The sequence below is a fragment of the Panthera leo genome, chromosome B2, assembly GCF_018350215.1.
Source record: "Panthera leo isolate Ple1 chromosome B2, P.leo_Ple1_pat1.1, whole genome shotgun sequence".
In the NCBI taxonomy this organism is placed as follows: domain Eukaryota; kingdom Metazoa; phylum Chordata; class Mammalia; order Carnivora; family Felidae; genus Panthera; species Panthera leo.
Window position 1 is genome coordinate 87348031 of NC_056683.1, and position 25468 is coordinate 87373498.

Genomic DNA, 25468 nt, shown 5'->3' on the forward strand with positions numbered 1-25468 from the left:
ACCTCAATAAACCTTGCCCACGTTATTCAATATTCCAGGACCCTGAATGTTATGGAAGTATTCAGAATGTTCTCTCACTTTTGTGTTTCACTATAAATTTAGGAAAACATTTTCTCAAATGTTGGTAGTTGAGAATTCCTAGAATACAAGGTAACAACCATACATTCTGAAAAACTTTGGACATTGTTTTTTGTCTGTGATCTCTCATGTTCCTCATTGTGCTATTGCCATATCATGAATTCCTTGATCTAGAAGCAAACATGTTTTCGAAAAAAAAGTATAGATTATGGACAACTTCAGTGAGTGTCCTATTAGTCTTTTTGATTATATTTATAGCTGACTTTTCCCTTAGAACTTTTACCCTTGTGTAAGACATTTATCTAAAGAATCTTCTGAACTCTGTTGAAATTTTGAGGAATATTCTTGGTAACCTTGGAGAATCTGAGTTCTAAGCTTTGAAACAGGTCACACTGTCTCAGAGTCAGACTTAGAAGACAGCGACTGCTGAGAGGGAGACCCAGCATTTTACTGCTTACTGCTTCTTAGCCTTGTGTCCTCCAGGAGGAGTTCTGATACCATGGATAGTCATCATAGCTCATGGGTCCAAGCCTTCCTACTGAAAGGAATTCTCATTATTTCAAGGGCTTTTTAATCAGTAAACAGTAGAAGACAATTACTGTATAGATCGGTTTAATTAGTTTATTTGATGCCCAGAGCATGTAAATTTGCAACCAGGTTGTTTCTGCTAGCTATAGAATCATAAATTAATGGCAGTTTTCTGGATGGAAAAGATGATGCTTTGTGCATGCTAACCTCTTAGTATAAGTCTAATGGATTAGGAAGAGGATTGGCATCCATGGAGCCTTTTACTAAAACAAGACTTTCACATCTGGATGTTTTTTGGTCATTATCAACTATAATTTATCCCCCCCCCCATTTTTAAAAGCACATTTCTAGTTTTCCATTAACTGACCTGACTGAGGATATTGAGACATAGAACTACCTAAAATCTGTAGATTTGTGTATTGAATACAAATTTCATTTCTTCTCTATGTTGTCTTTATAACTTATAAAACATTCTATATCAAATTAAAAACCACCTCTGAGGGACAGAGGACCTTGAATTTAAAAATATGTTTCCATATTTTTAGAAGGCATATTTAATAGCTCTAAATTATGTTTCCAACTTGTTGATCTTCTATGACACCTCACTTTTCTAGTCATCCCTACTTTTTACTTCCTCCTTCAGTCATGAAACAAAAAAAAAACCCCACACATTTTCTCTCTCAGAAATGCTGTTCTTCCACAAATGCAAATTAGTTTGAGATAAACAAACAAAAAAGAAACAGGAGGAAACAAAGAAAGTGAATCTTTAGGGCCTTTGACTGGTAGCTTGAGCATTGTTCACAGTAGACATAGTCACTTTCTTCCCATCATGATTTCTAGAAGTTGTGACAAGAGCCATCCACGTTCTTTTGTGTGTGACTAGTGGCACATTTGTGAGATGACCAGCAGGGGTTAGGGCTATGACTAGGAGCAGTTTTCTTTTTGTGAAGTTAATGGGCACATATGGGGATTGAACAAGCTTTAACATTCTTTTGGGTTCCTTCCTTTTTGCCTGGCCATGGATTTGAAAAATTGTCCTTGTGATTGGAGTCAGTTATTTTTTTCTTTAGCGTTTGTCTCTTTTACATAACACATTGCCATTTATAGAAGACACCAGGCGTGAGTTAACTTTGGTAGAAGATGAGATTAGACGATGAAGTCTTTGCTGATATTTTGAAATTTTATTTTTTTTTCCTTCTTACCTCCCACACCATCCTTAACTTCCCAATAATTATATATGGTGTCCCTAATGATCTGATTGATGTCAGCTAATATGAAAATAGTTTGTATGAGATCATAATTTGTTTACAATAGAAAATAAGGCAATTAACTCAATTCTTCAGGTTCAATACTGAGATAAAAGGCATACTAGAACTCTGAATGGTACCTGGTAAATATCTCTGAAGATTCTGTTTCCACAGATCTGCTTTTTCTTTCTGACTTTTGGTGTCAATGAAAAATGAAGAGCTTTTACTTAGTGCAATAGTTTTAATCATTTAGAACAATAAATAATAGTGTCAAAGAAATGGAAAAACAATTTTCACAATGTTAATAGGGGTTAATAGGGGTTCCTTCACCCTCAAATTTGAACAAGACAGGTATCTGTCTTATTTATTATTATTATTATTATTATTATTATTATTATTATTATATTTTTAACTACTTACACACAATCTAATGTCTGGCTTGGATCAACTTTTACTGTATTGATACCAGTGTTTGCAAAAGCCACATTTAGGCCTTCTTTGAAATTGAAAATGAAGGAAAGCTGCAGTGTGTTAATATGTAAGATGATTGAATTTAGCTGATATTATCTCATATTGGAAGCAAACTTGTAAACCTCATTATAAAACAGGGCACCCATCTTCTTGTGCTGATTGGTTTGCAAATGATCTATTTTATCAGTGTCAGAAGACCTGCCTACTTACCCTGCCCCCCACTACCTTTAAAATTTTTTGATTATTTACCTGTGAATCTTAGGACTAATTGGCGTCTTACCATGCAATGCTATACATTGTCCCCAAAACTTTAAATGCATCATCTCATTAGTTCCCATAAAGACACCATGAATGTTTTTCCCATTTTACAGATGCGAATACCAATTTTAGAATGATTGATGCTAAGGTTAACTTACATAGGGCTATGTAGCTAGTAAATAGAAGACTCAGTCTCTCTGACTCTAAAACCCCTTTGCTTATCTGCTCTGTGTTGTTGCTTATCTTTGTTTCTTAAGATTTTTAAAATCGTGTTTTACTTTTTTCCCCTTATAATAATATTATGGACTTCTTAGGATTGTGGTAGAACACTGGATAGATAGGTAATTTTGATTATCCATTTATTTATATGTAAAATGAAAGAGCTGAATTTGATTATTTTTACATATCTACTAGTCTCTAAATTGATAACTGTCAAGAAATAGAGAATTTCAGCCAAGCAAGAGTTTCTCTGTGAGAGGCGTGGTAACATTTGTGGGGTCTGGAAGGGGAGTTAGATAACAGGGGCAAGGAAAACAGTTCAGCAAGCAAACAAACAATAGGAGGACTGAAAAAAGGTGGCAGTTCTACATAAAATCAAGGAATTAGAAAGCTTTCTACTTTAAGACATTGGTAAACATTTAATGGAGTATATTTTCTCATTATTGTCATTATAACAAAAAATAAAATCCGGAGTCCTTTAATAGGCATTCGGGATGCAGTGCCTCCTGACACAGAGTTAATAGCTTGTGGTGAGAGACTGGCTGCCATGATCATGTGTGGTTCGTAGAATCAGGAGTATGTTTGGTTTAGTCACTTTCTAAATTAAATCTGTCTGTCCTGGATACTAGAAAGTAGGTAATCATTGATAATCCATTATTATGGCATTCAAATGATATTCCAGGAAGAGACAGTTATTTAATTTTTTTAAATAAATAACAACAAACAACATAGTAGAAAATATTATCTTTAGGTAACAAAAGGGATGGCTTTGTACCTTGGATGTGTGTAGTAGGACCATTATCATTGTAGGAATGTGCTGAGAGAAGCTATTGGCATGCTAAAAATACACTACTTTAATAATAATCCATGCATAAAGGACCATGAGAGAAGATATGGCAGACACCTAATGAATGCTGGATCTTCTCCATACTTACCATTTCTACAAAAAAAAAAAAAAAAAAATTAAATTAAAATATTAAATTACAATGTTTAAAAAAGCAAAATCTGAAATATCAAGATGAACTTGAATCCTATAAATGTGAATTTTTTTAAAATATGTTTTATTTTATTTATATTCAAAACAGATGCATGATTGTAAATACAGGGTGGTTGTAATATTCTAAGCACATATTTTAGGGACTTCCTCCCTTTTCCAAATCTCGCTCAAGTGGAACATACACTCATTTCTGTAACAAAAATTCTTTCTACTCTATTGGCAAAATGAATAGCATCAACTCAAAATATTTAAAAATTTAGTCACATCCACATCCTGCAGCCTATAAGGAGCTTTCACGCTTTTGGGCTCGCTTTAGATCTTTAATACCCTTTCCTTTTGTGTCAAGGAGCTCACGAGGCGTAAAGAAGCACTGATAAACCCACTTAGATCCCTTCCTGGGCCGTCACCTCTCGCTGCCAAGCGGCTTTAGGTGGTAACTGATCTGTGACAGGCTGCCAGTCAAACAGAGCATTTCTGAAAGCTGACACAAAAGACTGAACGCTGGAGAATGGATAGGAAAAATAAGAAAAGGACCCAAACTGTATCAGTGCCCCCCACTCCATCTCGGTCTGTTCCTCTTCGCTACCGCCCCCACCCTCTGGCCCACCCCTATCCTCCCTAACCTTTTTTGGTTGGTTTTTCTCTTTTCTTTTCTTATTCTCTTCCCTCCCAACTGCCCGCCTCCTCCCTCCCAGTCCCCTTTCCCAGAGCACAGCCTTTCCCCCCTGCTCTCGCTGGCTCCGCTCTCTCTCAGTCAGGTTCATGGCAGGGCCAGCTAGAGTGGAGAGATAGAGATCAGCAGCCCTTCCAAGCAGGGACTGCCCCAGTGCACTGCTGATAATAGAGGCAGAAGTGAGAGTGACAGTCAGATGGAAACTGACACAGGCCTTCTGTCAATGCCGCAGCTGCCCGTGGGACTGAGGAGGGAAGGGGGGGGGGGGTGGGAGTTGAGCTGAAATGTCAGTGCTGATAACTGCACCAGCTCGCTATTTTTCTGTGTAGGTGTCGTGCTATTCCACATGTGAGGCAAGGTTTTTTCCAACTCCGTAGCACTTACTGTTTCTTCTTTGCTGGTGTGAGTGTGTGAGCAGGAGCAGCTTACTCGGTGACATCCTCACTTAATTTCTTCTGGTGCTGTGGAGCCCAGGTGCTGTGATTATGTTTGACAGTTTTTGTTCTCACAGCCTTTTGAGCGTTTTAAAGATTGATAAATCTTGTCATATGAGAACTCTGAGTGATGCTGAATATTGCACATTCTTATAGCTGTAGATAATTTCAGGTTTTCCCTACATTAAAATAAGGCTAGGAAATATTAGCTGAGTACTATGGGCAGTGACTCCTTTTCGTGCCCAGGAGTGGTATAAGCTGAAAATGTCCCAAGCAGTTGGCTTTTGATCTTGACTTTGGGTGTTCTCTGGAGAAAGCTTAAGGGGAGCTCTTCTTGGATAATTATAATCTTAACTTCAAGGAGGCATGGTGATACCATTGTTTATCAATAGATCCACATTTCTATTTCTGAAGGCAAACAACTTTCATATAAATCTGCCAAAATTACTCACACACACAGAGCATATATAATAACAGTTACTGATGGTGACTATGGTCTTACTTATATAACTGTGATAAAATCCATTAAGCCACCTGAGTCCTGATGAATCTCTACGTGACATTTCTGACACTTTAGCATCTCTAAAAGGCTGTAGAAGCTTGAAGTTTGGAGGCTTTCTGTATCCCAGAAATCAGAATCACCTGAGATTTTAGCTGAGTCCATTATAAATCAACTCTGCTTTTCCTTCTGAGAAAGTTATTGGCCAGGATCCCTTCTCTTGGTTATAAGGACAAATCAAAGACCTATACGAAAGGAAGTGGGTACAGAAGAACTTTAACTTCTCTCTCCTTGTGTATGTAAATGAAAGTGTGTGATAACAAATATGTTTGGTGATATAAAGATTATGAACCTGGCAATCACATCTCTCTAAGATGTTGCATTACAAAAACATTCTCCCCCCGCCCCCCACAACACACACACACACACAGGAAGAGGGAGGGTAGAAGCAAGGGGGAGAGAAAAATATCTCATGGGAGAATATTGATTATTTTTAATGGATTGATTTAGCTTCTTAATTTAGTTTTATGTCTTTTTCGTTTTAAGTAGCTCTTTTAGGTATACGTTTTGTTCAAGTTACAAAGCACCAAGAAGAGCTGGAAACACGTTGGAATTTTGTGAATTTAGGAAAAGAAAGATAAAATTATGGTTAGGAGAAACATATACATTTATGCTTTTTGTTTATTAGTATTTTATTTTGAGATCATCTGTCAGAAATCATTAAGTCTCTATGTACATGGTGCTATGCAACTATTATGCATTTAGGGGCAAGAAAAGCAAGCCCTGTCTGTTAAGGGGCTTTCCTTAAGACATATAAGGTTAACAACATTCTATATACAAGACACAAAGACATTGGACAGGCATGGGCCAGGTGGATAAAGAAGCAAACACATGAAAATACCATTTTATGCCAATGAATCATTGTAAAAAAGTAGAAGCACAGTTAGAATCATCATGGAAGTGTCCTGTTTAAAGAGAGACTGGAAATGGGAAGGCTTTATGGACAGGGTGAGATTTTGGGAATTGGATAAAATAAAGGGCAAAAGAGGAATTATGGAACAGTTCTTCCTACTTACAATAAATGTGAGCATTTCTCAAGGATCTTTTTCCAATCTTTGCCTCTAGCCTTTATACTTACTTTCTTGAAATAAAGACGGCTCCTCTGGCAGAGAGGTCAGAGTAGAAATTACAGCTATTCAGCCATCAGAAACCAACATTTATTGATTCATATTATATGTGAATACTGCTGTAGATATTAAATTCATAGCCTCTTTCAATCTTCATAATAACTCTGTGAGCTAAGTATTATTTACCTTATTTCATAGGAGAGAGAGATGTGAAATACTTGGCTCAACAATATGTAGATAAGAAGGTAGAACAGTCCTTCAACTCAGGCCATCATGTCACAAGCCATGACACATCCATACTCTCCCAACCTCCATGAGACCCATGTGAGGTCTAATAACAGCATTTATGATTATCTAAATGGCCTACAAAGCAATTTAAGTTTTTTTAATTTAATTTTTTTAACATTTATTTATTTTCAAGAGACAGAGTACAAGTGGGGGAGGGGCAGAGAGAGAGGGAGACACAGAATCTGAAGCAGGCTCCAGGATCTGAGCTGTCAGTGCAGAGCCCGACATGGGGCTTGGACCCACCAACTTTGCGATCATGATCTGAGCTGAAGTTGGACGCTTAACCAACTGAGCCACCCAGGCACCCCAAAGCAATTTAAGTTTTAATTGAAGAAGCAACCCTTGCCCCTAAGCTTCTTTTAGTTCTCAGTAAGACTCTCCATATTCTTTTGAACAGTGATTCTCAAATGGAAGCAAACATCTGGAATTAGCTAAAAGAATCAACTAGAAGCTTTGTTGAACAGAGATTCCTGGGCTCCATCCAACATTCTTGATTCAGTAAGTCTGGGTAGGCTTAAGAATTTGCATTTTAAACAAGTTATAGGTTATACCGATATTGCCAATTTGAGGCTACAAGTCGTGAAAAAATGGAGGTGTTAGTATGTTTCCAAGATTTGGGGCTGAGCAATTAAAAGAATAAAATTGACATTGACTGTTACGGGAAAGACACAAGTGAAGCATTTTTAGTTTCAGAAATAATGAACTTGAGCTATCTATTTGATATCCATCTAGAAGAACCAGGCAGACAGCTGGATTTATATAGCCAAGCTGGAGATATAAACCTATGAGTTGTCGTAGTATAGATAATATTTATGGCATCAAATTGGATGAGATCACTAATTTAGTATGGAAAGAACAGAAGAAAACCAAGGACTGAGCTCTGGTCATGCCAGGTTTGGGATGAAGAGCAGAATGAGTATAGAATGCTGAGAGAGAAGAAACTCTAAAGTAGGAGAGAGCCAACACAGTTCAGTGTCCCAGAAGGCAGGTGAACTGATTTCTTTTTCAAAAGGATTACCCTAGGAGGCACCTGGGCAACTCAGTTGGTTAAATGTCTGACTTTGGCTCAGGTCATGATGTCACGGCTTGTGAGTTCAAGCCCCACATCAGGCTCTGTGCTGACAGATCCTGTCTCTCTCTCTCTCTCTCTCTCTGCCCTTCCCCCATTCATGCTCTGTCTCTGTCTCTAATAATAAATGAACATTAAGAAAAATAAAAAAATAAATAAAAGGATTACCCTGGGCCTCTGTATTAAGAATAGACTTTAGTTGGCCATGGTGGAAACAGGAAAACCAGTTAAGTGAATATTCTAATAATCTTAGATGGGAAATATTTATGTTTTGGCTCAGAATGGTAGCGGTAGAAATAGTTAAAGGTTTCGAACGGAACTGCCGAGGTTTGCAGCAGGATTGCTTATGTAATATGAGAGATGGAAGTGACAAGTTCTTTTGGTTACAACAACTGAAAATATGAGTTATCATTTACTGAGATGAGGTAAATATGAAGTAAGAACAAGTTTTGTTGAAAACATGATGATTTAGTTTTATTATATCTTATAGTTGAGATTTATATTAGATAGATATCCAAGTAAAGATGTCCATGTTGTTGCAGGATATCCTCCTTTTTTACGGCTGAATAATATTCCTGTGTGTGTGTGTGTGTGTGTGTGTGTGTGTGTGTGTGTGTGTGTATGCACCACATTTACTTATCCACTCGTCTGCTAATGGACAATTGGGTTGTTTTCACATCTTGGCTATTGTAAATACTGATACTATGAACCTGGGGATAGGGATGCAGAATCTCTTTGATGTCTTGTTTTCCTTTCCTTTGGATATATTCTCAGAAGTGAAATTGCTGGATCATAAGGCAATTCTATTTTTAATTTACTGAGTAAACTCCATACGGTTTTCCGTAGTTGTTTCCATGTGCAGTCCCACCAACAGTGCACAAGGGTATACTTTTCTCCATATTGTCAATATTTGTTATCTATTGTCTTTTTTGGTGTTAGGTCTTCTAACAGGCATGAGGTCTATGTCATTGTTTTGATTTGCATGTCCCTTTTGATTAGTGATGTTAAGCACCTTTTCATATACTGTTAGCCATTCATTTATCTTCTTTTGGAAAAATTTCTATTCAGGAACTGTGCCATTTTTAATTCAGTGATTATGATGATGATGATTACTTTTGCTATAGAGTTACATGAATTCTTCATATATTTTGGATATTAACCCCTTATCAGATATGTGGTTTGCAATTTTTTTTCCTTTTCTCATGTTTTATGTTCATTTTGTTGATTATTTCTTTTACTGTGCAGAAGACTTTTAGTTCAATGTAGTCCCACTTGTCTATTGGTTTTTTTTTTGTTTTTTTTTTTGCTGCTTGTGTTTTAGGTTGTCAGATCCCAAAAAATCATTGCTAAGACTTATGTCAAAGAGCTTTTCAGATTTCCAGTCTTACATTTAAGACTTTAGTCCATTTTGAGTTAATTTTTGTGAGTAGTATGAGATAGGGGTCTAGTTTCATTCTTTTACATATGAATATCCAATTTTCCCCATATCATTTGTTGAAGGAACAGTGTGTGTGTGTGTGTGTGTGTGTATTCTTGGCTCCATTGAGTATTCTTGGTTCCCCTGTAAAATATTAGTTGACCACATTTTTTGTCTGTTTTTAGAGAAAGGGGAAATAACATATTTTTGTGCTGAGGGGGATAAACCAAAAGAAAAAAAATGATGGTGGAGAAGAAAGAGGAGAATTTCTGGAATAATATCCTTGAGAAGGTAAGAAGGATGGGATCTAATGCATAGATGAAAGTGTTAGAATTAAGTAGGATCAAAAACAGTTTAGCCATAAAAGGAGGGAAGGCAGAATATATGTACTTGGTTGCAAATGAATGGGTTGATTTGGTAGTGAGAGCCTATGGAAGGTTTATGATTGTTTTTATTATCAGAGAAATAGGCCATCTTCTGAGGGTAAGGGTAGGGAATGTATTGGAAATAGATAATACGACCAAGCCGAAGAAAAATCCTATGTAAAAAAGACTTGCCCTTTTAAGTAAAATAGACCAATTGAGCTAATAATATTTAGGCTGAACTAAGGAGCAAATAAGCCACTCTCCCTCTCCATTGCAATACCCATCACACAGCTCTCTTCTTCTGATGAACCCTGTAAACAGCGAGGGTCAGGAACTGAGGTAGACTGAAGACACCTTGTTCAGAGCACAGCTGCTACAGTGGATCTTATAGATATATATTCTTCTTAGATAATGACCTGTGTCCCTACTCTGTTCTAGCTTTCCCTGGATGGGAAAATAAGGGTCTCTGGAAGCTGGACTATGGTCCAGGAGTTGCTATTCATACTGCATTAATTATAAGCCATATCCAACTCAAGGGTATAAATGTATGTTATAGGAGCATTCTGCTATAGGGCCAAGTATAAGATATTTGGGAATGATCAGTTGGTTGCTCTCCCAATATTTTGAGTTTTTGGTTTACAACATGCAAATAAACATTTTTTTTCCTTCATTGTGCTTGGTAAACAGTGTGGTTATTAGAGTCAAACCACATGAGTGCTCTTAGGAGAATTGGTATAGACCATGTGTAAATTAATCAAGTTAAGCTAAAAGCTACTCTGTGGTAGATAAAATGTTTGTGAATAACCTGAGAGGAATCAAGGAATTAAGTGCAGTAAGAATCATGGTTCATAGAGAGATGAGAACCATGATTTTTTTTTGTTTATTTATTCTTGAGAGAAAAAGAGAGAGAGAGCACAAACAGGGGAGGGGCAGAGAGGGAGAGAGAGAGAGAGAGAGAGAGAGAGAGAGACATACAATCTGAAGCAGGCTCTAGGCTCTGAGCTGGCAGCACAGAGCCCATCGTGGGGCTCAAACTCACGAACCACAGATCATGACCTGATCCAAAGTCGGACACTTCACTGACTGAGCCACCCAGGCGCCCCAAGGGAATCATGATATTCTTAAACCTAGAATGACTAAATCAATTGAGGAGAGCCCAGCAACTGTTAGTGTATCTTGTCTGAAAGATCAGGGCACTTGGTCACTTAACTGTGGCATGTAAGGGGATCTTTAATATTAGATTATAAATGAAATACTATGAATTCATCCCTATCCAATATTTTATAACATGCAAATCTTATTGTAATTTTAGAATTAATGGATTAATTAAATCTCATATAACACCAGGGGCCAGTTTCATAGCATGAATGTAAATCTAGGATATAGAAAACTAGAAAGAATTGGTCCACCTCTGGGCTTGTTTTTCACAGTTGAATTATTGATTTGGTCAAGGTTCTCCCAAGTCTTAGCTATGAAACAATGATTTACACATAATAGATGTTCAATAAACATGAATGATTGATTGTTTATGATTTAAATCATACACAGTTGCTGTTTATAAACTCGTGCTTCCCAGCTACACAGCTTTTTTGCTTATTAGCTTTGTGCAGGCATGTTTTCTTGTCTTTCTTTTTTTTCTAAATAAGTAACCTAAAGGTAATTACAATTATTGCTACAGAATTGGGAGTGGGATTCTTAGATTTCATGAGAGCAACATCAGTATACAGTATAATTTTATATTGGATTCTATCATTAATTGAAGTGTATATTTAACTGTGGTATTTGTGATTTCACATTTGTTTGTGGAAGAAAAGTACAATATGATCTTGAACAATTAAAAAAAATATTTGATCTTTTTGAGTCTGATATTTTAGAAACAATATCCCATCATACTACTATCAAATGTAAAAAAAAATCACAGTTAATCAGTCTTTCACACAGCTTAGTTCTCAGTGTTTGAGATATTTCTATTTCTCCATGAAGAAAATACCCAGGGTAGCTTTGGATGACTTTTCCATTAAAAAAACCAAACTATTAGTGTAGATTATAATTTCAAGGAAATGTGAAATAGTAATAAATGATCACCAGACTATCAAAAATTTGGTGAAGATTTACAATGATGAGTTAGAGGAAGGTGGAAATGGAGAAAATATTGTATATGTGTTTCTAACAGGAATGGATTGTTTAATGAATGAAATGTTTGTTATTTTAAGAGTTTTTAGTCAGTCCTCAATTAGTAGGTTGCAGCCAACTTATATGTATCTAAAACGGTTTTGTACTGTTTTTAAAGCATTTTGGAGATACTAGAAATTTTAGAGATTGTGAATCTTGCATAAAATAATTCTGTAAAAGTTTCCACTCATTTTAGATATATAGACTCTAAATTTAGCAATTAATAAAAATTTGGAGAAATTCTAGACTCGGCATTTCTTTCCATCAGAAACTGTGAATTCTAACTTACACTGTCTTTAGGAAATTATATTATTTTCACAACTCTGCCTTCTTGTGATAAATTCTGAAATGTAAATGATATATATCATTATGAAATTTTAATTTAAAAAATGTAGCTGATTTACTCTAATAGTTTTAATTCAAAACCTCAAATTTACTTTTGTGAGTCAAACTCTTTATTAATGTTTATTTTTCAGCCACGTTTTAAACAATAAGATATTCTTAACAATGGTGACGTTTAGGGGCACCTGCGTGGCTCAGTTGGTTAAACCTCCAACTTTGGTCTACGGTTTGTGAGTTTGGGCCCCACTTTGGGCTCTCTGCTGACAGCTCAGAGCCTGGAGCCTGCTTTGGATTCTGTGTGTGTGTCTCTTTCTCTGCCCCTCTCCCACTTGTTCTCTCTCTCTCTCAAAAAATAAATAAATATAAAAAATTTAAAACAAAAGAATGGTAAAGTTTAGGCTGTGTCTAGGATAACAGAATCAACTCTTGTTTAGAACAAGGCATGCTAAAATAAAACAACACAAATTCACAAATAGATACAGACCTGTACATGAGAAATGAGGACATGGGAGACTAGTTGTGATCTTCAGAGGCACACCAGCAGTTTTATGTTATTTTGGCTCTGACTAAATAGATAAACTGGTTTTTGCATTCGGATCTATCAGATAAAATCCAGAGAATTCTACTGATTCTTTCATGTTTCTGAATAGAACATAAATGAACATAAATGCTCTTAAATTGATTCCTAGTATGCTAATGTTTGTCCACAGACATTTCAGATCTCATACAAACTAATATAACTAATGTAAGATGAATGGAAGTCATACGATGTTATCATTATGCCACAAATGGGACTATCATATTTTGTCATTTGATGAAATGTGGAACAGCAACTTAGATCCCTTCATGGTTACATTATATAATTCACCTTTCTTCTCAGTGATTTGTCCTGACACTGTGGAATGTCACTCCACCTCAGGTAAATTCCTAGTTTTTGGTAGAGCAGAAAGTCCAAAGTCCAGAGTTTCTCCAACTCTTAGTCTCTATGCTGCTGATGACAATGTAGTCCAGTAAACTCACAGAAGCCACATTCTATGTAATTCTAATTATTTAGAATCATGTCTTTTTAGTTCCCCTTTGGAATAAATTGAGAGGTTTCAAGGAATGGTACTTCAAATTTATCAAAATGTGATTAGATATATATTGGTGCAATATCATTTTTTTTAATATCCTGATACTCAAATTTAGTCATTTCCTTTGTCTTTGGCTATGATAGTCTCCACACTGATGTCTCTTTTTTCAGTTTTTTTTTTTTTCTCTTCCACCTAACCACTGATATTCTCTCTCCTTTTAGATTTCTTTAGTGGTTTTTCATTGTTTCATAGAGGAGGCTAAGTTTATTTGTTTGGCATTCAAAGCTTTTCATGACTTGACCTGTGTCAGCCTCAATTGTTTTATTTCCTATCCTTCTCTGTTTTGTAGGTTATTCTTTAGCATTCTACACTTGCTTGTTGTTTCCCTGTTCACATGATGCTTTGTCTCCCACTTTGTCAAGGTGCCTTTTAGCCAGAAAAGTCTTTACCTTCCTCTTTACCTGCTTACTTGTATTTACCTCTTAAAACTCTATTTTGACCCACTCCAGAGATTCTTTCCAATTAGTAATTCCACCCCTAACCTGGATTCCTATCTTTGGTGCTTTTATAATACCTGTTGGAGTTCAAGGCCTGCCAGTAACTGTGTCTTTCCTATGGGCTTCCTTTCAAAGAAGCTAATCTGTTAAAGAAGAGTAGTCTAATGGGGAACAAAGGAATTATGTATTAATTACTTTACATGTGCCTGATAATCCCCACTACAGGGGAAATTGGATTGGAGAACATGACTTAGGTCAAGAGGCTTAAGCCAGATTCCTTGATTCTATTTCCCTGTGTAATCTTTTTCACCTCTATTGAATGTGTGAGCCAGTCAGGACTACCCTCTTCTCTTTCAGTTCCATTTATTTATCCATACAGTTGTTAGGGATAATTGGACTCTAAGATTTAAAGAAAGTGGAATTAGGATCAAACGACCTGGCTTAGACATCTTGACCCAAGTCTCATTCTCCAGTACAGTTTTGCTCCATAGCTGAGCCTCACTAACTGACTTGGAACGCCAGCCTACATCCAGGCCATTCATTCAGCAAATGTGTTTGAGCACCATCTATGCCTGAGTATCTTTTGTTCTGGATGCTGGAGATTTAACAGTGGGGAACTTAGAGACAAGAGGCCTCCCTTCCAATTCACGTTGGTCTGAGGGTATAGAAGGAGTTTGTGACTCATGAGATGTTTCATAATCTGCATTTATCATCTGTATCTCATGTAACTTCTGAATCTCTCTAGATGCTGACTTCTGTCCAGTTCCTTAGAAATACCATGCAATTGTCTATTACTAATCAATGCAGTTGTAAATACACAGGTGCCAAGCATGCTTGGCAATATAGTATAAGGTATTTGTTCTTGTTTTGTATAAGTGATGTGTAATCAATGTAAAAATCAGATAACATAGTTGAGAAAAAGGGAAAAAATGAAATAGAAGAAAATCCACAATCCAGATAAAACCACTGTTAACATTTTTTGATGAAGCCTCAAAATGTGAGTAAATCTACTCAAGGTGATCAAGTTTGTGTTAGAATTGCAACTGGAACCAAATGTTTCTAGTGAAACTTCATGTTGACGATAATTATTATAAGGATAATGATGATGGTGTCAAAGTAGCATTTTTTATACATCTGCTACATATCAGGCAATGTAGTAGGCTACATTATCTAATCTCCACAAACTTTTAATGTAGGCATAGTTATTCCCATTTTATAGATGTATAAATAGACCCAGAGAAATTATATATGTATTTATTGAACACTTAGCTCCATTTCCAAATATAACTTTTGAGAAATCATAGTTTGTATGTTTATATACAAGTACACACAATTCGTCTAAATCCAGAATGGCTTCCAAAGGTCACAGGATGCTTGGAAAGAAATTCAGAGATAATTTTAGAGTAACAATCCAAAAGGCGTTGAAAAGAAATAAGTAATGTTTTGATGATCAGAACAGTTCCTTATTTCAGAAAATCCCAGGTTGGGAGAAATAACAGCTAGAGTGATTCAGCATTTGAAGTAGAAGGGATAGATTGTTCTGTTGTGCACAGGACTTCTATATTTTAAAAGTTGTAATGTTTTTACTTAGAGAATGAATTGGATTTCTAGGGATATGTGGTGCATACTACAATTTAAAATTATTGGAGTGTCTTCACATTTTTGAGAGTTCCTCAGTTTGAAAGAACAAAGCTGTCCTGTAACACCAGGCAAATTGCTCAGCGAGTCATATGCTGGTTGATCACCTCTGAGCAGAAATGCTCACAGCAATGCTGAAACTTTCTTGTAATTTTGCAGCCTCTCTGAATCATTATCCTAGAACCCCAATCACTTTTTTTAATTGAAGCATCTCAAAATCTTATGATTTTATGAGTAATGTAAAATAATTTAAGCATATTATAACTTTATATTTTCATATAATTCTTAAAACCCATGCTCCGTCTGTTTTGTAGACTGATGATATGTGACTAAAACTTTACGTAAACCACATCAAATTTAGTTTTGAAACACAAATAAAAGCATTTTAATTTGTAGTAGACCTTCCAGAAAAAGAAAAGAATTTGTTTAAAGGCTTTCTTGATTTTTGTGGGTTACAACAGACCAAACAAGAAATTAACTGATGATTTTACAAATGATCCGTATGAAGTAGTGTAGCTGAGTGCCAGGTATAACAATGTGACAAAAGAGAGACAGATCTTTCAGTGTTGGTCTGAAGAGATTAATGGGAAAAAAAGCTAGTATAGCTACAATTTCTACTGCTTCTCTCTTTGCTACAGAATTATTCAGAAAAACAATGTGGGCTCATTTATATCCAGTGACCTTACTGTATGTCCCAGAGATATCATAGTTATCTTGTGCTATTAAGCTTTCTTTAGAAAATGTAAGATTAATATTAGTTTAATTGAAAGATTGAACAGAAACACTGACATCCATTCAACCAAATCATTAAATTCAACACTCCATATGGACACAAAGAACATCTAATTTATCCAATTAAAATAATTTCTGTGCCCTTCAAAGGTGTATTGCCATAACAAGCGATGAACCAGTTTTTAATAATGCTCCACTCTGTCCTCTTATGATGACTGTAACAGAAAAAAAGTATTTTATTTGATGGACTAGGTAACTTGGATCCTCAGCCTAAGCTTCAAATGTTAACAAAGAAAATAATAGAGTCTCCTTTAATAATGCTCCTGCTAGAAAATTTTGGCAAATAAATGTATTTACTTTGTTGTCGGTTCCACATGAATTATTTTATTGGCAGGTTTATTTATTAATTATCCAGAGCAATGGTTTTGAGAAGCTCAAGCAAGCCTACTGAATAATAGATAATGTAGTCTTCTCAATAATTCCATCAAGGATGTTCAAGTTATTCCTGACAATAACAAAAACTGTTCTGAAACAGAAGCAACTTAGGAAAAATATCTGAAACTTGAATTCAAGTGCATATTAATGTAAAATAATTCGGTATTTTTCTAAATGGACTGTCGAAAAACATGCCTCAACATTACAATAAAAATGGTATGGACTTCTAGGGGCCTCTAGTACAAAGTACTGTAGGAGAGAGAAGATGGAAGAACCATGAGTTTATTCCTTTTTGGGGGTGTGTGGGGAATGAACAAGAGAGAGAATGCAGTTAGAGAAAATTTAAGCCTATGAAAATTAAACATATTTTTGTGAGAGAATAGATAATTTAAATATGTTTATATATTACTATATGGATGAGTTAAATCCCAGAATACTGATGGGATTGACAAGTAATATTATTGTAGAAAACAGAAGTGATAGCAGATTGGAGTTCCATTTTTTTTTTTTTTACTTTTTTTTTTCCAAGTGAGAAAAAAAGGCAATTCTACAAATGATAGGCCAGTGACCTACATTTTTGACCTTAAGGCATTCTATACTATATTATCTAAAATAATTCATGAGTGTACAGAAAATAAAGTGATAACCACTATGAACAAGCTTGGGTCAAGTCCTACTAAAAGTTATGGTTGTTATTATTTTTTGCTGTGTTCACTGGACAGAGTTCACAGTTCAATCAAAGAAACATGATAGAACTGGTGTAACTAAGTTACTGTCCACCAAGGCATTTGAGAGTGTCCAATGCCAAACTATTGAACAGTCTGGAGACATGTAGCTTATGTGATAGCATACGCAGGCAAGTTAGTAACTCATTGATTGAGTGATTCTATTCTAAATATGCTTCTGAATGGATTGATGTCTGGAGAAAAATGGTCTTTGATGGTGTGCTATGGGCTCCATCCTTGGTTATGTCTTGGTCAATATCTTCATTCATGATTTGGATGAACAATGAATGACATGTGAATCACTTTCAGAAAATAGAAAGTAAGCTAAATGGGGGTGTCTGGGTGGCTCAGTTGAGTGTCATATTCTTGATTTGGGCTCAGGTCATGATCTCACCATTCATGAGATCAAGCCTGCAGTAGACTCTGCACTTGTGGTGCATTGCCTGCTTGGGGTTCTCTCTCTCTCTCTCTCTCTCTCTCTCTCTCTCTCTCTCTCTCAAAATAAATAAATAAATAAACATTAAAAGAAAGAAAGTAAGCTACACCATAAATTAATCATCCCTTAACATAGTTGTCCATGAAAGGGAGGTATATGCAAAAACGATCTCCAAAGGTGGAAGGAACTATAAGACCAAAGAAGAATGGTTAACAACTCCAGATTTATAGGAAATGCTCAGGGACAGATGTCTTGAGCAATGCAAAAGGAATATATCTCTGCATATCCACCTACCTTTATAGCTGGGTCCTTATAGAGGCTGGGGATGTGCCCGGAGACCACCCAAGAGGAAATGTTTGAGAATCATAATCACATGTCCAGAGAAGATCAAGGATGTGATGCCCCAAGGGTGTGGTATGGTTAAACAGAGAGGATGTGTATGTTGGGGGGGGGGGCAGTGAGGAGGGCCAGGGGCTGTGACTAAGAAGGCTTCAGGTTAAAGAGTGGTAATCGTGGCCAATCTGTACAATCTGGTATCAGTCTGGTTTATACAATAGTAAAACGCACTATGCATTTTTAAATAAATAGGTTATTTACTCAAAGAGGTCTTAGGTCGAGCAATGAGTTGAATATGTAATAAAAATATTTGATTAGGATTAAAATGACAACTTACAAGTGAAGGGTCATAGAAAAAGGGCATTAGTGTACAAAAGATTTAGTGAATAACAAGGTAGCAAGCTCTATGGGGTTACTAGTGAGATTCGACTCCCCAAGAACCAGCCTGTCCTTATCACAGAAGCAAATCAGAATTCTGGTCATATCAATGTCTAATAAATTACAATTTATATATTGAATGGCTCCTCCATATTCCTTGCAGGTCAGATCATAACTGGAATCCTGTTCAATTCTAGGTGCCATTCTTCATATGGGACATGGATAAACTAGAGCATATCTGGGATGGAAGACAGTTGTGGAAACAGTCATCTAGTTAGGATATTTGTGCCAAATATCTTCCTCTGATATTAAAAATTCATAAGATTTGATATTTATAAAATATAGGGAAGAATATCTTCTATCCACTGAAATCTCATGTCCAATCCACTATTTTATGGAAACTTTTTCACATAGTCATAATAGGTTTTGCTCCAATAAATCCTGTACTCTAGAAAATTCTTATTTTCGACTTCTTGGTTGCATTTGACACTGTTAAACACATTCTACTTTTTGAAACTCTCTTTCTTTGGCTTCTTGAGCAGCACTATCTCCTTTCAGTTTCTGGCCATGACTTCTCATATATCTTTAAAGGCTGCTTTCCACCCCGCCCCCCATTCCCTTAAATATTGGCATTACCCACTCTTTCATCCCATTTCCTCTCATGTGTCATTGCACATTCTCTGCCTAGAATCTTGTCCATTGTCATCCATGTGCTGGTGACTTTCTAGTCCTTGTATCAGTACCAGACCTCTCTCCTGAATTCCAGGCACACTTACCCAGTGATCTATTGGACATCTCCACTCAAGTGGAAACATATTTTGGTGAAAGGTTTGAGGGAAGAAACCATTTTATTTCTCAAATGGCAAACTGCTCATTCCTACCTCTTTGATATTTACAAATGAAGACACACATGCCTTTTCTAAGGCCACATCCACAGCAATAGCTCACTGCATGACTGAGCAGACTCTTAATCAGTACTGGCAAATGAATGGCTGAATTAATCAGTGAGGGAATCATCAAATTCAGACACTTCTCCACCATAAATAAGTTTTCCATAGCAATTACCCTTCTCAAAGCCACCATCATTTCCCAGTTGGGATACAGCAGTAGAATTCCGGGTGATCTCTCTTGAAACCATCTTGCTTTTAGAAAACTTTCATAAAGCAATCTGTGTGTATAAAGCCAAAGCTAGCTTCCTAAAACAAATCTGATCCAGGTCAATCTCTTGTTTAATTTATTCCAATGGATTGTTCTTGAGCTTGATCTCCAGGAGCTCTACAGTCTGTTTCCTGCTTTCTAATTTATGAAGTTTCTCCGTCACTTTTTATGCTACCAACACCCTGGATATTTTACTTTCTTAGATATGCTATATGCTATCACACTCATAATTGCCATTTCCCCCTGGCTAATTGTCTTCAAGTCTTGGCATGAAGTTACTTCAGACACCTTCCCTGATTGTTTTCTTTTTTTTTTTTGGCCAAGTTGTCTTTTCTTTAGCTTTCAAAGATGCTTGGTAAAGCCTTTTCATAGTATTTATTCTTATAGATTTTCATAATTTCTTGTTTAATTATACATCTTCTTCATTAGTTTGTTATCTGTGTAGGGCAGGGCCAGGATGATCTTGTCTATGGTTAGGTTCCCAGCTGCTAGTACAGTGCCTGGCACTTCATAGGTGTGCAATTCTTGGTTGCATAAAAAGAGCAGCTATAGCATATTCACAGATTGTCCTTCCTGTTTCTGTTGGATTGTGCTATTCATCAAGAGTTGATACAATTTAATGCATGACAAAGAAAATCAAACACCACTAAAATCATTCTGTTTTGAAGTGCAGTAATATGTTTGCAGACCAGAAGTTTAATTAAAAATGAATGACTTATGTAAAGAAATATAACAATTGGATTCACAGAACTGCACTCTATAGTCTATTAACTCTAGTATTTGTAATGTAGTGTAGCAAATAATATGTCTAAAAAGAGTTAGGAACAATATTTAAATAGACTTAGTATTGTTTCAAGATTAGTTGGGGAATCAATTAAATAGGAACTTGAAAGAAAAAGACAAGTATACCTTACTTATATAAAGCATTCAGAATTTAAAATATAGAACTAAAATTTTAGTCCATATATTTTAGCTTAGTTTCTTATTCACTCCGACATGAGCCCTGTGAGGTTTATGACATATTGACAAATGAAAAAAATGAGACCCAGAAAGGTTAACAGGTACAAAGTAAAGAAGTTCCTAAGTGTCAAGGTTAGACCTCAAACCTAAATCTTCTAACTCCTCACCCCATGTTTTATGCACTAGGCTAAATAGAGTATCTTGTAACTCACTTTACATAATTTTCTGGTCCATTTGCTCACTTGCTTCAGTAAATGTGCTCTTCCATTAGTTCACGTACCACTACATTTTGCCTTCTTTGTATCTCCCCTTTAGCCCAGAGCAAACAATTCATTTCAAAAAACGTGGTTTCCATAAAATGTTAGGAAAGTGAGAGAAGAGTGAACCTGTAGAGACCCAACCATCTTCCTCCAGAAATGATGGGCAAATGAGTTGTATAATTAAGGGAAGATTGAGAAGTCTTTTAAAACAACTAAGACAACATGCATGTGATACTTACACGTATTAACTTATGTAGTCTTCACAATAGCCCTGTGAAGCAAGTACTATTGCTACACCCCAATTTACAGATGAGAAGACAGAGGCACAGAAAGGTTCAGCACTTCCTTGAAGTGTTAAGTGGTAAATGTGTAGATGGGATTTGAACCCAGACCATTAGTTCCCAGAGACCATTTTTAACCACTAGGGCAATCTGTTTCTCAATAACCATTTTCTCTTTACTCCCTTAGATTTCTTAAATTCATTTATTCAACAAACATTTCTCAAACACCTAACATTAATCAGTCACTGGAGGAGAAAATCAGATATGGTTCTTGCTCTTATGGAACTTTATTTGCTTATTTCTACTGATATTGAATATTCTGTGGAATGTATTTTTCCCTCTCTTCCTCAGTTAGATGTCTAATGGAGGTCCAACTATGTAGCAAGATGAAAACTTGATGTTTGAAAAGTTGTAGTATAACAGGCAAACTCATATAGTTTCTTTTATATGGAAAGATGAGACTGCATAGATTTAGATGTGCATCTTTGCAAGTGTGGACATGAGCAGCTGACGTTGCAGGCAATGGAGTGTAAAGGTAGCAGATCAGACAAACGGGAAGTGTGCAAGTGTGTGTGTGTGTGTGTGTGTGTGTGTGTGTGTGTGTGTGTGTGTGTATGGTGTTAGTACAGAGGCTAACAGTATAGAAAGAGAAATTGAATTGCTTGTTACAGAAATACCAGTGTTGTAAAGATGAAAAAAGGAGAAGCTGACAATAGGGGAAGAGATAATTGCTGGTCCAAAATGCAGAAAAGGAAAACAAAAACAGTTTTTAATAGCTCTGGACAAAAGGCTACATAATAATATTTAAACGTTATAACAATCCCAGGTAAGTAATTTTTATGCAAAGTAATAGCAGTTAGAAAGGAAAAGAAATCTAGGGAACATTTATTATTAAAATATTCTTTAAATAGCTAAAGCGTTAGTTATTAGTGATTTCTCCTTTCTTTATTCCCCTTTTATCCATTCCTACCCATTCTAATTGCTTCCTTTCTCCACAGTATCTTCTCTTCAACCCCCTTAGTGTAGTATAACTCCTTTAGAGGAAGTTAGAGCTACCACAATATGCTCTATGATATACTGCAGGACTGTTGTCCAAACTGTCATCCCCACCTGATGTTTTGTGAATCTGAATACCTTAGTATAAACTCTGCCCTGAGCACCTAGCATGAACATCACATAAATTCCTAGGCACTTCTGGGACGACTGGTTGACTCAGTCAGTTAAGCATCTGACTTTTGATTTCGTCTCAGGTCATGATCTCAAGGTTTGTGAGTTCAAGCTCTGATGTCAGTCTCTGCGATGACAGTATGCAGCCTGCTTGCGATTCTATCTCTCCCTCTCTCTCTGCCCCTCCCCCCTTCTCAAAATAAATAAATAAACATTTAAAAAAATTCCTATGCACTTAATATTGGGAAAATGTCAGAAAATTGGAATCAGTTCAGAAAAGAGTAACAACTGAATAGAAACTGGGGGAAGGTGATGATTTATGAGGAGATGATAAATTAAATATATACTGTACATAATCCTAGACATATGTAATATAAAAATTCACAGTGACAATATGGTAAATTAAAAAAAACCTAATAATTTCAATGAAATTTTTAAGTACATTTCAACAGAGATAATATTTAACTTGTTTAAATTTTGATGGTTGATTAGAAATTAGCAATTGATGATTGCTGATCACCACTGATAACTGATAGTAAATAATAGTCATTATTTAAAATTCCTGGTAATTTTATAGAACTAGTATAGTTTCTAGATGTTAACTGTGACCCAGATTGTTTTATTGTCATGAATATTTATATTCAGTATTGGTTAGCCCTGCTCAACAGTTAATGAAAAATAACCAAAATTACAGTGTTTATAAGATTACTTTATTCAATATCTAGCACATATTAAGCTCTTACTAATGTTTTTCTTGAACAAGCAAATAAATACCAAGAAATCATATTGGCAAAAAGGGTAATGTCTATAATCTGAAGTGGTAGCAAGATGAAAGCTAAAAATTTATAATTTTCAACATTCACCCATTACATGGATGACTCAAAGTATGGAAGCAGAGCTCCAAAAGAATTTGGAAACAGCCATTATTCTTTTAATGTAAATATTGATGAAAAAACTATTTAGTGGAGAGATATATGACTCTAACAATATCTGTATTGATATTAGAATAATATGCTACTGAATTCAGTAATTCATTGTCAGATTTGGGAATCTCACACCATAGTTGGTGATTTTAAATATGGCATATTACCAATTCCTATAGAAGATAATATAAAATGCACTTTCTTAAAAATCTCAGTATAGCATTTATTGCAATCTATATTTTGATCAGAAATTTACTCCATACTTTTAGAATTCAAGTTTTGTGTCAGAGCCCAATAAGGTATGATTAATGAAGATTTTGTAGATGCAGGTTATAGTAATCAATTGATTTATTATAAATGAGTAATTATATTTATTAGTTCATTGCACACATTTGTTCAGTTCCTGTTATATGCCAGGCTTAGTTAAGAGAGAATCAGGTTTTTCAAATTGTCACATGCTCAGACTGTCATAGGAGACCAAATCTTTAGCAACCACTATTTCAGTTTTACTTTTAATTATTTAGTCCATCTGGACTTTATTTTGATTTATGTTGTGAGAAAATAATGCTCTAAGCCTCATTTTGGTCTAGGTCACAATAGTCATTAATTAATTCCCAGTTTCTGTTACATCTTTTATTATTTGCTAGGTACCTATATATCCAAAGACTTATTCTAGTATTGTTTATTTGCCCATTGAATGACTTGTTGATCCTATAATCAGTTTTATTATATATTTTAATATCTGATAGGACAACTGCTCTCTTTCACTCATCCCCCCCCCCCCAAATTTGGTAGCTTTAAAATTCATACATTTGTCACAATTTAAATTCATCTGTCAGGTAATAAAATGATTGGTTTTTAAAAATTTTTTTTAATTTGACATTGTTTCAAACTCTAAGTGTCCTTAGAAAGATTTGCTATATTTGTTTTGTTAAATCTTTCACAATTCAACACTTGGTGGGTCTCTTTATTCATTTTGAAGTTTCATTTGTAAAGAAATTATAGGTTTCCTAAGTGATTTTCTTAGATAACCTATGTATTTTTGGCTATTGAAAAGGAATTTTCCCCAATCTCATCTTCAAACTGGTTACGGATGAAGTAAAGAAAGGCCATTAATATTAAAATATTAATATTTTACTCAATGACTGAATTATCTTATTAATTCTACATTGTTTTCTACTGTTTTCCTCTTTAACAGGTATATATACTATACCATATATATATATATATATATATATTACCATATATATGTGTATACACACACACACACACATATAACAGGTATATATACTTATATATTATAATTATAATATATATTAAGTAATATATAATATAATGTAATATTAAGTAATATATAATTATTTTATTATACATATAATATAATATAAATTATAATTATAAAATTATAATATAATATTAAGTAATATCCAGACCAATGTTTATAATATTGTAGAGGGTTGTGACGGCGTTTAATACAAATGATGCTGGTTTTTCACTCTTCGAAGGGATTAAGACCAATCCCTCTTGATCCTTGTATTTTAAGCATTGCTGGCAGTAGAGTATGACAACTCCTCAGCTCTGGTGTTGTCAAGTGCAGGAGACAATGACAATGTATAAATGAATGTGCATGTTGGTGTTTTAATAAAGCTTTATAAAAGCAGGCTCCAAGTCAGAGTTGGCCCCTAGGCCATAATTTGTTGATTTTTGCTTTAACTACTTAATTCTAGTTTTCTGCTTTACTTAAAACCTGATTATTTTCATGATGTTTTCCTTTACTGACTTCATTGACTTTAATTTTACATGTTTATATAATTACTTTATTTGTATCTTTAGTAGTACAAGTGGGAATAAAAATGTCTATTGACTACTCATCATATGATTTTAAAAATTACATTAATTCACAAATAAAGAACTACATGTTCAATAAACATGAACATATGCTTAGTCTCACTAGAAGTGAAACAGATACACAGTTTAAAAGACGGTATATATTTATTTTTATATTCCTATCAAGCTGCCAAAAATGAAAAATCATTACCCAGTTATATGTGTAAATGTCTGTGTATGTGAGATGAGGAGGGGAATTGGGAAGAAATGACTTTCTGATGAAATACTAAAGGGAGAATAAGCATAGATTCTTTCTGGATGATAAATGGGTGATATATGTCAAGGCCTTAAAATGCATACCATATGAACAAATATTTTTTGTAAGAATATAAGGAAATAACCAGTCTCCAAATCAGATTTGGCCCCTAGTTCAGTTCAGTTCCTCTTTTTAGTGTTTA